General features: G+C 28.9%; 1 protein-coding gene, 1 long non-coding RNA gene and 1 other non-coding gene across 7 annotated transcripts in view; 1 reads left to right on the top strand and 2 right to left on the bottom strand.

Moving 5' to 3' along the window:
* The window catches only part of LOC107994819 (protein numb), a 62,235-nt gene extending 48,243 nt beyond the window's left edge, over positions 1-13,992 (bottom strand). For 4 of the 5 annotated variants that reach the window (XM_017051898.3, XM_062085333.1, XM_062085341.1 and 1 more), the window contains exon 1: positions 13,850-13,992. The gene's annotated coding sequence lies outside the window, so the exon portion shown is untranslated. Of the gene's footprint in view, positions 1-13,403; positions 13,425-13,849 lie in introns of those variants that run through there. The other variant, XM_062085329.1, reaches the window with a different exon arrangement.
* On the bottom strand, positions 1,482-1,644 carry LOC114577155 (U1 spliceosomal RNA). The gene has a single exon (XR_003696978.2). It is a non-coding gene; the product is annotated as a U1 spliceosomal RNA (small nuclear RNA).
* LOC114577095 (uncharacterized) lies at positions 5,663-8,316 on the top strand. The gene is made up of 2 exons (XR_009832803.1): positions 5,663-5,859; positions 5,962-8,316. It is a non-coding gene; the product is annotated as an uncharacterized LOC114577095 (long non-coding RNA).
* Positions 13,993-14,638: the final 646 nt, after the last annotated feature.

Below are 14,638 nucleotides of genomic sequence, written 5' to 3'. Positions count from 1 at the left end.
TGTTTGCAACATACATAATTAAAAATGGAAATAAATTAAAGAAAGGTAAAATAAATTAAATTAATAATATTTTTTTTTAACAAAAAAAATTAATCTTGACACGTCTATCTTTTCAAATTACGTCTTGTACCGTGAGATATTATTCACTTGATTTTTAAATTTTTTACTCGAAAAATAAATTATAAAGTGAATAAAGGATCGCGGTTTATTTATTATCCGTTTCAAATGACTGTGGTTCTTTTCTTGGTAATATCAGGAAATGTCACTTACACGCACAAAGGTAAAACCGCAAGATATGCGAGACACGTTATAGTCTGAGCATAAATAAAAATGAAGAATTGCTCTTTTCTCGGGGACAGTGTTACTTCGCGTTTCAAATTTAAATGTTCTTAAGAACGAGACATAAGGATAAAAAAAAAAATATTAGAAAATTATCTTCCCAATGTCTCGTTTGAGACGTTTCTTTCTTTTTTTTTTTGGATACGAAATAATACGATATAATCATCAAAATGATATAATGATATATAATCACGAGTATGATACATATACATTGAAATATAGTGTTCAAAGAAAATTAAATTACTTCATTAAAAAAAATTTTTTTTTGTATCTGCACAATAAAACATTTTCATACAAAGACGAGAATAATTAGAGTAAAAAAGTTTTCAAGAAATTACGTTCATAATACGATATTATTTGAACGAAATTATTGATAAATTATTGATCGATTTATTGTTAATCATTAATAATCTATTTTTAAAAAAGGAATTATTCGCGTATCATTTTCCTTTATTTTTTGCACTTTTTTTAATCTATTACGCGTACTACTAGAGATGGTCGAGAGTGTATCTTCTAAAAGTCGAAATAGTATGAATTTTTATTCTACAGTGAGATTAAAATATGATCTCGCGAAGAGATTTCTTTATTTACTTTTTTCCCCCTCTTTCTGACAATATTTCAACATCCGCCAGGGTTATATCCGGCGATCGATACAACCCCCTCTGTTACGTAGAATTTGCCGTTTTAAATAGAAACATAAAATATTCCTTCCAAGATAATAATTTATACGGTTCACTTTCGCGAGTTAAACGTGAATAATATATAATAATTTCCCCGGAAGAACGGAAGAAAAGTAGAAGACGATTAAGTATAACGATTAAGATGTTTTATTTATCGATAATTATTCGTAATTTCATCGTTGTTATATATATAAATAAAAATGTACGATAATAAAAAAATATAACGTATAACATTTATTAAGCAAAAACTGTCTCTTTTATTCCTTTTTACAAATGCTTTTCGATGAATAGGTGCAAAGAATAAATTTATTTCAATGATAACACATATATGTTGAAAATTGAGAATGGAAAAAAAAGGTTAAGAATTCATGATAGAGCGCATTCTCGTCGCACAGCCCATTCACGTGACGGCCGTGGTTGAAAAACAATTGGATAACACGTTTATATTTCGATTTCGTGAATCCGGGACAGCGCGAACGCAGGTCCCGACTACCAAAAATTGTGCGCTCGACATACCCACATTAGGAGTATTCGCAAGGTTCAGCTCTACCTAAGTGCAATGGAAGAGCCTCGCCCAGAAGGAACCGCCTTCGTGATCACGGTATCCTCCGCGCCAAGTAAGTTATAATTCAATACCATTCCCGATAAACTTTATTTGCTCCCCTATCATTTATTTCTCGCGAGAAATTCCATAGAAAACGAATGTCATCTAGTGGACAACGGCCGATCGTGATCGGATCGTTTGCAGAAACGACTGACACGCTCGCTAATCTCTGTTCGTTATGCCCATTGATTTTTGCTTCGAATGGATATATCGACCGTGTTTGCGATAGGGAACAGGGATATAGATCCGCGGCCCCGCGCAATTACGCGAACTGAAATACCGATCGCGCGGAAAATCGTTTTGTTTTTCAACACGGGTATTTCGGATTCTGAAGCTGGATAAATTCGATAAAGTGGTTGAAAACGTGTATTCCTATCTGTTTAATCCTGGTTCACTAGTAAATAAGCGAATAAACCAAAAGTTTAAAGAAATTATTTCTTTTGAATTTTTATCGATAAAATTATGTACGTATCTCTTATCCTTTTTAAAGAAAAAAAGAAAAATTCATTACGTATAAAACAATTTCTTCGCGAGTAATGAAATAACGTGTTAATTTTCTGAAGTATAAAATATCATACGATACGTAGCAATTACTGTTAACGCGATGAATTATGTGCAAAAAGTAAATGAAAACAAGATATAAAACGTGATAAAAACTTAAATAACTCTTGTTTCCTACGCTATCGTTATCAAGATAACGAACCGGATAATATTATACGAAACTCAATGGTAGTTCACGATATTAATAAATATTAGTAAATAATTCCTTTCTTTTTTATTGTCTATATTTGATTAAATTTATTACCACATGATATGAAAGAAAACATCTTCTAACATACTTGACACGTACCAGATCTATCTATCGTACACGCTTTAATTGCCAACGATAAATAAACAGATGATCTCCTACGGTTTCGTGTAAAAATAATGATGGATCGGGGTGGAGAGACCAACGACGAAAGAGAAAAATATCGGTGCACGATAAATATTTATGAGTCCATTTTTTACATGGAATCGAATGTTCTATCTGTATCTCAAAAACTTATCAAAAAATGGGCCAATATCGACCAACATGAATATTTTGAAAATCATCTTGAAATAATCCCAATATCATGTGTTCGGAAGGATTCGGGCGAGATCGGACAAAGTCGGGCGAGATCGTAACACTCTCGTTTGGGAAACTTTTTTCGTGAAAGTTTTTTCAAAATTCGAATTAGAATGGTGGAAGGTGATATTTGAGAGTGAAATTTTCGAAAGTTGTTCTCAACAGAGCATTTTTTGCTAGTGGAAACTGTGTTGAAAATAAAACTTATTTTCGACTAATGAGAAATAATTCTCGAGAATATCTTTCGTTCGTATGAAATGATATTAGAAATTTGAATAAATTCGGTAATAATCGAGATTATTTCATCTCGAATCATCGAGAATATCAAGATATCTCGTCGAATTTTTTTTCAATCACGAGATTTCATTGAAGTTTTATTAGTTTATATTTTGAAAATTTTTTCTGAATATTAAAATATTTTCGTTTTGCCTTATTGATTAAGGATTAAATAGAATTTTCTTTATTATTAAGATATTGGTAATGCGCAAGGTTTCAACTCTATTAAAATAGATGTAGAGATTCGATCAATGTGGTTACCTTGACGGAGTGTTCTCATGTGTGTTTAATCATCAAGAAGTACAAGATAAGACAGTTTTATTTAGGATTATAAAATTAATTTTCGTATCTCTTCTCCTTTTATTCTTATGTATTTTTCACAATGAACGATAAAATAGCAATGCTTTGCTCTTAAAAGAAGAATAATCATCTCAAGTATCATTTTTGATGGAAATTTTTTAAGAGATTTGAAATTTTATTGGATAGCATTTTAAGATAAATGGAAATAAAAAGGAATAGTACTCAATTTTAAGTACAGTTAATTGATGTAATTAAAACAAATTTTTTGATCAAAATTATAATTAATAATGATTTTACAATTGATATAAAATAAGAAAAATAAAAAAAATCTAAATATTTTTTTCCATTTCATAATGTAGACAAAATTGTATAATATTATATCGTCCTTGATCTAAATATATATATTTAGTCCATGATCTAAATAAGAATGGTAACGATGCATTGCATCTTGTATATTCTATCCTATCTTTTTTTTGTCTCTCGAATTATACTCTTTATAACAATATCATTTGCATTTTTATTCTTTTCACATTCATTTAATTCAATTTTTTTGTTTCATCAATTTTTCTTTCTTTAATATTATTGTAAAAAAGATAGAATAATAGTTTACGAACAACCATTCGGAATAAAATTATATATGTTTATATATAAAATTTATTATTTTTCTTATTTATTTATTATACACGTATGAAATATAATTTTTAATATACGTTTGAAATATCTAAATATCTTCTAATTGATTTTAGTGACATACAATTAAAAAAGTTAGGAATCTATATTGCCATAAGTTGGCAAAAAAAAAAATTACCACTAAAAATACCATTAAATTACTAGAAACGTACGATAGAAAGTAAATTTTAAGCAAATATTTCTAATAAAAAAAAATTATTAATATAAAATAATCATATAATTGTAAATTATAATATTTCAGAATATCTTTTTTTCTTCTTCTATTAAATTTCCAAAACAAACTATTCATATGATCCAATTTCCCCATGTTTGGCCTTCCGCATCAATGACCCGAAAATCCTGTTACCAGAATCGTTTTATCTCCTTTATGTGGTCGGATAATCGACATTTTACTATATTCTCGCTATTTCAAAACCGCCTACGTACAATTTAATTTATCGCCAATATTTAAGTCTTGTTTATGAAACATTACTCATTTCTCGAGCACCAAAGATTGAATCACAACAATCGGTAAAGTCATTTTCGACAATGGAGAATTCTTCGTGTTCCCACCGATCTTCGGGTTTCTATTGAAAAAAAAAAATCGTAAACCTTGAATATCATTGAATTATCGTCCATTTCGAATGCAAGTAAAGCAATGTGTGTACATATCGTGAACATCGGGGTTATAGAACTGTTGAGAGAGAATTTGCGTAATAGCACATTTGGAGCCAAGGAGGTCACTACTTCATCGTGTATTTTTATGCGATTCACCCATTTCTTTTTTTCAAAGAACACAAAACACCTCGACCTCTTTTTCTCTTTTTTTTTTCTTACGAAATTTACAACATCTATGATATAATCGAGATTCAAGTGCTATGATATATTTGCTTTTGTAAGGAAATTTATGTGACCCGATTTTTGAATCGTTTATTTATTAAAATTACTTATGTGTTCCAAATATAATTATATAAATGTCAAAAGTATTTATAATAAATATAGAAGTGACATTTCAAATATTCTGATTGAGAAGAATGTTTATTTCATTATTTTATCGAAATCATTTTTGTTAAAAATTGTAAAAAGATTTTCGAATTCGTTTATTTGAATAAAGTAAATTTAAACATCGGTCGAATATTTCAATAGAAACCTTTTAATGTAAAATTTCTCGTTAAACGAAGATTATTTATAAATAAAAACGATATCGATCCTCTGCGTTTATTCTATAGAGATAATTTAAGATGTTTATCAAGAATGATATTCTAATTTTAAGTCATAATAAAAAATATAATTAATAAAATTTTCATTAAAATAAATAAAACTTCTCAATAAATTCATTAATAAATAATAATTCTTTTAATAATATTTACTTTTAAAAAAAAATCACGTTTGACTCGCAGGAAAATTACATATCGATTTCAACTTAAAAATTTTATAAATACTTAAATTATTTAGAAGAAAAATAAACAGATGAAAGAAACGAATTGAATATCATAGTATTCAATGTAAGTCACGTATATCAAAGTTATTTATATGCAGAATCGATTTAATAACTATTAGAGCTTTCAAACTTAACTTACAACCCACTAAATTATTTTTTTATAGACTGATCGACAAATTTTGCTTCCTTTTTGAAAGATAATTCTATTCTCCCTATTATATATGTTTCCTTGAACTATTTCGATATTACTTTGTATAACCTCGTTAAATGGACATCTCTTTTTATTTTTAGCATTTTTTACCGCATCTTTGATATATAGTGAGATTTCAATTTCAAACCAAGCCCCATCAAGACCAAGATGAATCGAAATCCATCGGATAATCGAAACTTTAGAAGGAAAGAAAATTGAGAATGGTTAATGGAAAGAAATTAAATGCGTTATTTGGTAAGTAATTTTACTTTTTTCTATATATCAATTCTGATAAGTCTTTATTATGATTATGAAACGTTATATTTTGAATATTTAATTATTTAATTATATTTTTAGTTATATTTTGAAAAAAATCCACAAGAGGCGCTAGTAGCACTTTTTTTTATATGTAGAACATGGATCTGGTTAAGGTTAAGGTTATCTTCACATTTCATATTTTCATTATATTTTCAATGGTACGTCTTGTGGTGTGGCTTGCTATTCAATTTTTCTACGAAAGGACACGATACATACATATCGATCTTGCGTGAAAGGCAGAACCGTCGCCGATGGAGATTGTTTAGGAGCGAGAGGACGACAGACCGTCACCCACGTAGCTTGGTTTTCGTCACGCTCTTACGGTTACGCGGCAATGCGAGAACGTTTCGTAACGTAAACACGTATCCGGACAACTGTACACTGTACAGTGTGTAATATACATTAGTGTATACGTGTAGGGAACGACGCTCCTTGGAGAAGCCCGTTATTTCGTCGAATTTGATCACTATCCTAAAACGATGATGGTTAAACGGAAGAGAAGGAAGCCGTTTAACTTGCGACGTGACAACCGATCGGAACCATTCTCGGAAGTATTGCATTTCTGTTATATCCTTTAAAGTTTTGAAAAATAATTCGATGAGATTTTAGGTTAGACATAACGCATTACAGAAAAGAAAAATGAGTTTAGAATAATTGATTTTATTTAGAGACAAATTAATATGTGATTTGCATTAGAAATGTCTTCGTCCACTGAATAATTCTTACTAAATCTTTTTTTAGAAATTCCGGTTCCAATGAGTATATCTTTGAGGTTAAGAAATTTCTAAAATATGCACAATATCGTCTTCTTTGTGCTAGAAACACGAATGTATAATTTGATAATTTATGAAAATTTATATTTCTTCTACTATTGAGATTTATTTTAAAATTCAATCAAACACTATAAAAAATAATTTTATCGCTTTAATATAAACTTACTAAATAATTATAAATAAACAAAGATAGCAATAATTTTTTTTAGAATTGATTCTTTCATATGAAATCTCATTAAATGGTTCAAATAATTATAAAGAAATACAATCCAACGAAGAATCTATATTTAAAAAGTATATTAAAAATATAAATTATGCTATTATTTTATTCCATTAACGAAAAATTTTCAAAAATTCCAAAAAATTTTGGACGAAAAAAAATATCCTTTCATTTTGCTAAAATTTCGTTCAAACTCCTAATACGTATCCACGAAACTCGAAATTTTATGAATAAGTAAATCTCATTCCCAAAATGATCGATCGCGTAAACTCGGTCGTGTCGTGTCATTCTTCTATTTCGAAACCTCGAACGATCACGGCGAATCCACGTTAATTGCAACGTTTTCCATCCAGCGGGCCGATTCGTAAAGTTTTGCATTGAAAGGATACGATGATACTGTAACAGTCTGCATTGCAGTCCGCCATGCGAATACCTGTTTGACACACTGACGAAGGAATCCACGATGTGGCATAATAAATGTCACGTGTTACGGGATAAAGACAGTGTCACGAGTAACGTGTGCCGTTGAAATTATCGCATGGAACACACTCGAATGCCAACATCGTAATATTGAAACTACTTTACACGGGGCTATGGCAAATATGCGAAGACATGGCCGACATCGGTGCTTTGAGCCGCGGTTATTAAAGAACGCCTTTACCAGGGAACGATTTTTCTTCTTTTTTTCTTTTTTTCTTTTTTTTTCCTTTTTTTTTTCCGTTGAAATGGCTACGAATTACCTCGGTTTATGAAATTTTTTTCGACGATGAAAAGAACGATCGTCGCGAATGAAATATCTCGACTGTGCGAAATTGAAGTGAGCGCAGTTTTCGTTTAAGTATAAATTCAACGAGTGCGATAAATGGTATGTATTTTATTCTATATATAAACGGATTCTCTGCATATTTATTTAAAACTATGCTCGAAGATTCTAAGTTCGAATTAATGAACTTGGTACAATTGGATGTGGGATTAATAAATATTCTGGGAGGACAATGAGATAAGCTGTAACTTGGATTGTGTAGGAAGAAGAGCATTGAGACAAAAGCTGACTTAAAATATAGAGATGTCCAATGATTGCGCGAAAATCTTTGTTTAAATCCTGCGAATGAACGGTGATTATTTCTACGCATATATTATTTCTATCATAAATTTTATCTGAAAATCTTGATTGTAAAATAAATAATATTAATTAGATCTATTAAAATTGTTGAAATTCGTTAAATTAAATTTGCATATTTAGATCCGATTTCATAAATTTGACATATTATTATGTATGATATTTCACATTGCTTATTTCTTGAATATATAAATACATTTATCTCGTATATTAATTATTATTATATTAATTATAGAAATAGTTCATACGTAAATAAATAAATGGATTATTGGAATTGGAAATTGTTTCATTAAAATTATATATAACTGAAAAAATGATTTTAAAGGAAAAAAGAAAAAAATCTGTTAAACGATTTTTATAATTTTAAGATCAATAATCGTATCTCGGTTCAGAGGAATAAATTTATCTAAATTTAAAATTATGGAAAGATTTATTGAATCGAACCAACTCTTAAATATACGTATAGAACAGCTAATATTCTTCAAAAATCTCATCCCCAAAGTGTCAAATGCACGTCCCACGCTTTAAAAGCCTTTCCTAGGACAATGATCTGAATTGTTTGGAGGATAACGAGCATTTGCCTCGTTATGGAATACAATTGACCCGATTGCCACGTGGCACACGCATGTACGTGCCTTACAGCTTGTTGAAAGTATTTGTTCAATTTGTTCGCACTTATACCAAGATCGTTATCGGCCCATTCATTGAGTCTTCATCAATGCACGATTCGTGAAAAAAATTTCCCTCGATTACAAGAAAGAATTTGCATGACGTTGTTTGCAATTTCGAACATAGAATTAAGAAATGGCTGAATTTTCATTGAAACAAATATAGAGAAATTCTTAATTCTATTTAATTTTTAAAAAATTTGTCATCGAATGATTACGAATTGGAAAAAGAAATAGCAATTAATACAAAGTATAAAAATAAAAATGATACAGTTGATCGAACATCTTTGAACAAGCAACGATGACCACACCGCCCCTTCCTCACTACCATCTTCGGTCAGGTTCAGAGAACTTTTCTTTCGTAATTCTATTGCCAACTCCCTTCCCTTACCACGACCACTTGCAAATTAATATACACCTTTCCTTTTCGCGTAGGAACAAACATCGCTTGGAAAAGTTCTCGTTACAAATAAATTTTTATACCATCTATCTTTATCATTTTTTTTTTAAATCTGATTCTTATCATTATCATTATATATAATTATTATATCAATTAATGGCATTTAATTCTTCAAATTTTTATTTGTATTCCTTTGTAGATGATTCTTTTTATAATAAAATGAGGTTTTTATATCATTTTTTTATTTAAAAATTTTTATTTTCCAATTCAGCAACTTTTGATTATGTAAGGTATTGTAATATTTACATATTTTGTATCCTTGATTTCAAGATGTTAATGCACTCAAATAGAGCAATCTTTAAAAATCCCTTAAGTATAATATGTACATTTATCTTCTAGCGCTGATAAGATCTTATCCAATTGTTACAATACACCGTTTAAATTTGCTCAATAAAGGGAACAAACGATTGCGAAATCTTCGTCTAATTGTGATCTTCATTTTGATTTCGTGCTCCGATATATTCTAACTTGTATGATATAATTATCTTGAGAATAATATCGTCTCAAATTCTTTTAAATAATAAATACGAAAAAGAAAAATAATTGAAATACTTATTAAAGATGGAAGACTTATGGAAGATATATCTCTTTTCTAAACTAGAGCATTGAAAATATTACTTTAACGTGGATCTATTGCTCAAAAGTGTCGACCTGCTTTTGTAGACTATTTTTCTTTGCAATCCATTCTCTTTTATATATGAAGAACAAGAGATAAAAATTGATTTTTTACTAAATATATTTCAAGTTAATTTAATATTCTATTTTTAGAAAAATAATACTTAATTTTTGCTCTTTTCTAAATATTTTATTTTTTAAATGAAGAATTTTCTATGGTCAAACATGTGTTTGTTTCTAACATATTTAATAAAAATATAAAAAATTATGTATAAAATAAATATATAAAATAACATTTAAAAAATATAGATATTTTGACATTTAATTCTAATTTATATAAAATTATATAAAATAATTTATTTTACTACTACTACTTAATATTACTACTAACTAAATTACATATAATAAATATACAGTAAGTACTTATATAATAGCATTTAATTGTAAATAGAAACTTTACTTCTATTATTTAGAGTATCCATTAAGGCTCATATTTGCTTTTCTCAAAGTTAGAAACTGTACATTGGATACTTGAAAACTAGAAATTGTAGAATTATTAAATTTCTAATATAAATTCAATAATATAGTAACAAAATTCAATATTGCAATGAAGATAAAATAACATTTAAAATACAAACATAAATAAGTTTTTAAGCTGAATGAACTTGTAAAATTAAATGAATATGAATATTTCATTATTAGGATTTTAAATATTTATCGACTATTCTTTTAAAATATTTTAAAATATTTAAATAATACAAATATAAACTCAACAAAAATATCTTGGACATTTTATGAAGTTATACATATATCTATGATTGTTTTCTGTTGCGAGTATAAGTAATATATTACTAATATAGTTCGCGCAATCAATAAAGAGTTATAATTGAAAAATACAGTGAAAACTAGTAAAAAAGTTGACTGTAAAATAATAGATCCGTACCTAACATCGACCGACATTTGACATTGTCACGATGCACTATATTCGTCCTACTAAAAATATAATGAACAATTTCTAATCTTGTATAGTACCATTTCTTATGCAAGCATGTGTAAATGTATTTTTTATATGATGTTTTGATTATGTTATAATTTCTTAAAAAATACAACTACAAAATTTTATATCTAAAATATCTTAACGAAAAAAAATTATAATAATCATGATATTCATGAAAATTTAATAACTATCACATAAATGTCACTAATTTAATAATCTATCATAATCAGTATTGCATCAGTTTTTATTCTATTCACTTTATTACTTACAAAAATATCCTAAATAAAAGAATTTATACCTATAAATAAACGAAGGAATAAAAATAAAATTAATTATTATTTTTAAAATGACCGAGATTCTCTATTTGTGAATAAACTTTATAAATCTAAAATATTAAGAATCTTTATAAAGTTTGATCGAGTACTGCATTGCTGTTCCGACGATTTGGTTCCGCCAGGTACGTACCTATTATGCATTATCAACGGTTTGCATGAGTCGGGCCCATGAACCATCACGAATTTCTCATATATATATGTACACAGATATAAACATGTTGATCGTTTTTACTTGCGCAATCGATAAGTCCCAATGAAATCGAAATGATTCCTATCTGATATCTGTATAGATAGCTGTCATGGAATAATCTTTTCTACGAAACTTAAGACTTAGAAAATCAAAATGATAGTATGAATTAGTAGAATGATATATTGAAAAGATATATATAAAAATTAAAAATTGTATTTTTTAAAAAGATCAAATTTGAATAAATATATATTTATGTCTAAAGATTAAAATATATTACTATATTTATAAAGTTTCAGAAATTTGTAAATATTTACATATCTTATATGAATAAAATTTTTCGAAAAAATGCATTGATAAAGAATAAAAGATTTTTAAATATTGTTAAACAACGAAGAACAAGAAAATGTTTAAAAATGATGCTTATAAACATCATTTTTTTTTAAATTATGTTTAAGAGAAATCAAATTTTAATTATTTCAATAATAAAATTTATTTTAAGATAAGCAAAAAATATTAAACTAATATTTTTTAAGTGAATATTATACATTTAAAAGTCTAATATAAAATTATAAGTCAAAATGGAATATATGAAATAGAATTGTTGAATAATTTTATGAACATATAATTTTCATAGAATACTGTGTAACAAAGAAACAAAATTGTTTGATGTCAAGCAAATCCCGTTTTAAAGATCAAGGTCAACAAGATCATAGCGTAGCAAGACATCCAACTGAAAATATGAGATTTAATCTTTTCTATGAGATTAATAGTGACTGATTTTTTAAGAACTTTTTAAAAAAAAATATAACATAATGTACAATTGAATTTTTTATTCTTCAAAAAACATTGAATCAAATAACACATATATTATTATAACTTGAAGTTTTAAAAATATATCACAAGTATAATTTTTTCTCCGTGAACCATTTAATAAATATCTGAAATTTTTATACGAAGATAATATTTCTAAAAAAATAGCTATAAAAAAATATTTATTTTCATAACATTGATGATAAGATTTGTAAATGCAAATTTATTCATCAATAAATAAAAAGATATATCTATCTCAGTTGTTTTAAAAAAAAATTCTGTTTTTAATCATTGACGATATTCATTTTATTTTAAAATTCTCGTATTTTCTTTTTCTATATTTTATACGATATGCTTTATACGCGTGATTTCTATGATATATAAAGTCATAAATATATCATCTTATCACTAACAACTGAAATTTCATAATATAAAATTATTATATTTTTAAATTGTCAAATTTATCTTTGAATCTTTATTGGACAAAAAAAAAGATTTTATAATAATATTGTAATTTTGATTATGTTTTGTGTAAAGAAATCAATAATAGAATATTTATAGAATAGAAAATAATCATAAAATCGATAATTCGGAAATATTTATTATTTTATATAACAAATGAAATTTTATGTAACTTATGTGGTCAATAAAAATATTATTATATCACAGATGAAATTTCATCATATATAATTTTGGATGTAATGAATATGAATATAAATTTTTAAAAAACTTCCAATATATACAATTTATTATTCATATTTAAATGCAAGTGTTATTAAAATGTTAAAAAATATGAAAGATTAATAAAAAGATTCTATCTTTCAATCATATATTTCGACTTTCAAAAACTTTTTATGATGTATATTATTTAAAATTTTTAATAAAAATATTAACATTTTTACATACAATTTCATTTTTCTGACAAATATAATTATGCATATAATATGTTTCACATAAACATGTAATTAAATCGAATTAAAAATGTAATGTATGCATATACATGCATGTATATGTCAGACTATTCGGTCTACTTCCGAATCAGACAACAAAGTAAACTGACACATCAAGAATTGACTGAATTCCAGACGAGCATGTGAATACATTTCGAATAATGTACGAATTCAAAGTTAAACAAATAAATTCTTCGAAAAATAGAACGCAAGTAACGCACATTTAGAATTCATTCGTCTTAACACAATGTTTGTAATAATACAAACACAATGTTCATACGGTCTCGCGTTAACTGTCAGTCGTCACGATGCGTGTAATTAATTCGCATTATTGGTTCGTTACCTTTTGCTCGCAAGCTACGGTACCGAAATCACGCTCGAATTGACACGCGTTCACGAACGCACTCGAGGAAGCCTTTAAGTTTTATCCACACGTATGCGAAACGGTAAAAAAACGAAAAGGCCGCGTAAACGATATTTACGCGGCTCGATATTGATCATTCAAAAAACTTGATCCTGTGGAAGAAAGATGCGCGTAAGAAAGACAACCAGATAACTGTCCAGACAGGGCGCGTTCACACCGGAATCGATAACCGCGAGAAACAGCCGCGGGAGGGGGCGGTCTATGATCATCACGATATACATTTCGAACATCGTGTCAGTCGACGAGTCAATTCTCAGTTTTATCGATTTACGAGACCTAATTCGTTGTAATCGCTGTACTGATTAATGATAAAGATCTAAGGGAAACGATCAGTGACACGGTATGAATCTTGTTTTTCGACTCACCTGTTCGAATCACCGGTGCAACTTCGTTGATAGACGATTACGAAACTCGCGGCACTTCTACAACGACACGATTTCTCACTGTTAAATTTTGCGGTATGCGGTATCGTTTATGGCAGAGGAGATAAGTACAGAACAACTGATCTACGATGACAAGATAGAAAAAAAAAACGCGCGAATTACGCGAAGGATAGAGGGCACGATATGGAAAGAAGAAGAGAATAAACAAAGAAGAAAGACAGAGAAGATACTGAGGGAGGGAGATGACAAGAGCGCCGAAAAGATAACAGCCGTGAATCAGTAGAATCAGTAACGCAGTAAAAATTCGTGTGGACAGTTGACTGTTGGCTCTTTGCAGGGGCGCGACAAGCCCGGACAGAGCACACGGCACGCGCGCCTCTATCACAGCGGCATTTTCACTGAGAAAACCGAGGCCAGAAAGCGAGAGGCCCGCGACGAAGCGAAAACCCCCCCAGTCGGATCCCGTTTTCGTAAACGCTCGACTCCGACTATCCGCGTATCGGGAGCGACCCGTGTACCTCGACGCGCATGCGCATCGCACCGTAACGCGCACGCGTCACCGTTCGCTGCCGCTGCTCTTATCAGCGCACTATTCTACTGCCGTTAGGAATCAGGAGACGTGCGACGACACCTTCCCCACCCTTCCACTTTACTCCCGCTCTCCCTGTACACCCTTCGATTTCACGGTGAGCCACTGTTGGGAAAGGGCGAATGAATAGACGCGTGCGCGATGACACGAAAACACGTAATTTCATCTCTACGGAGGATGGA

This window comes from Apis cerana, linkage group LG1, assembly GCF_029169275.1.
Source record: "Apis cerana isolate GH-2021 linkage group LG1, AcerK_1.0, whole genome shotgun sequence".
NCBI lineage: Eukaryota > Metazoa > Arthropoda > Insecta > Hymenoptera > Apidae > Apis > Apis cerana.
The sequence above is the reverse complement of the archived record's forward strand: the minus strand, read 5'-3'. Positions and strand labels throughout refer to the sequence as shown.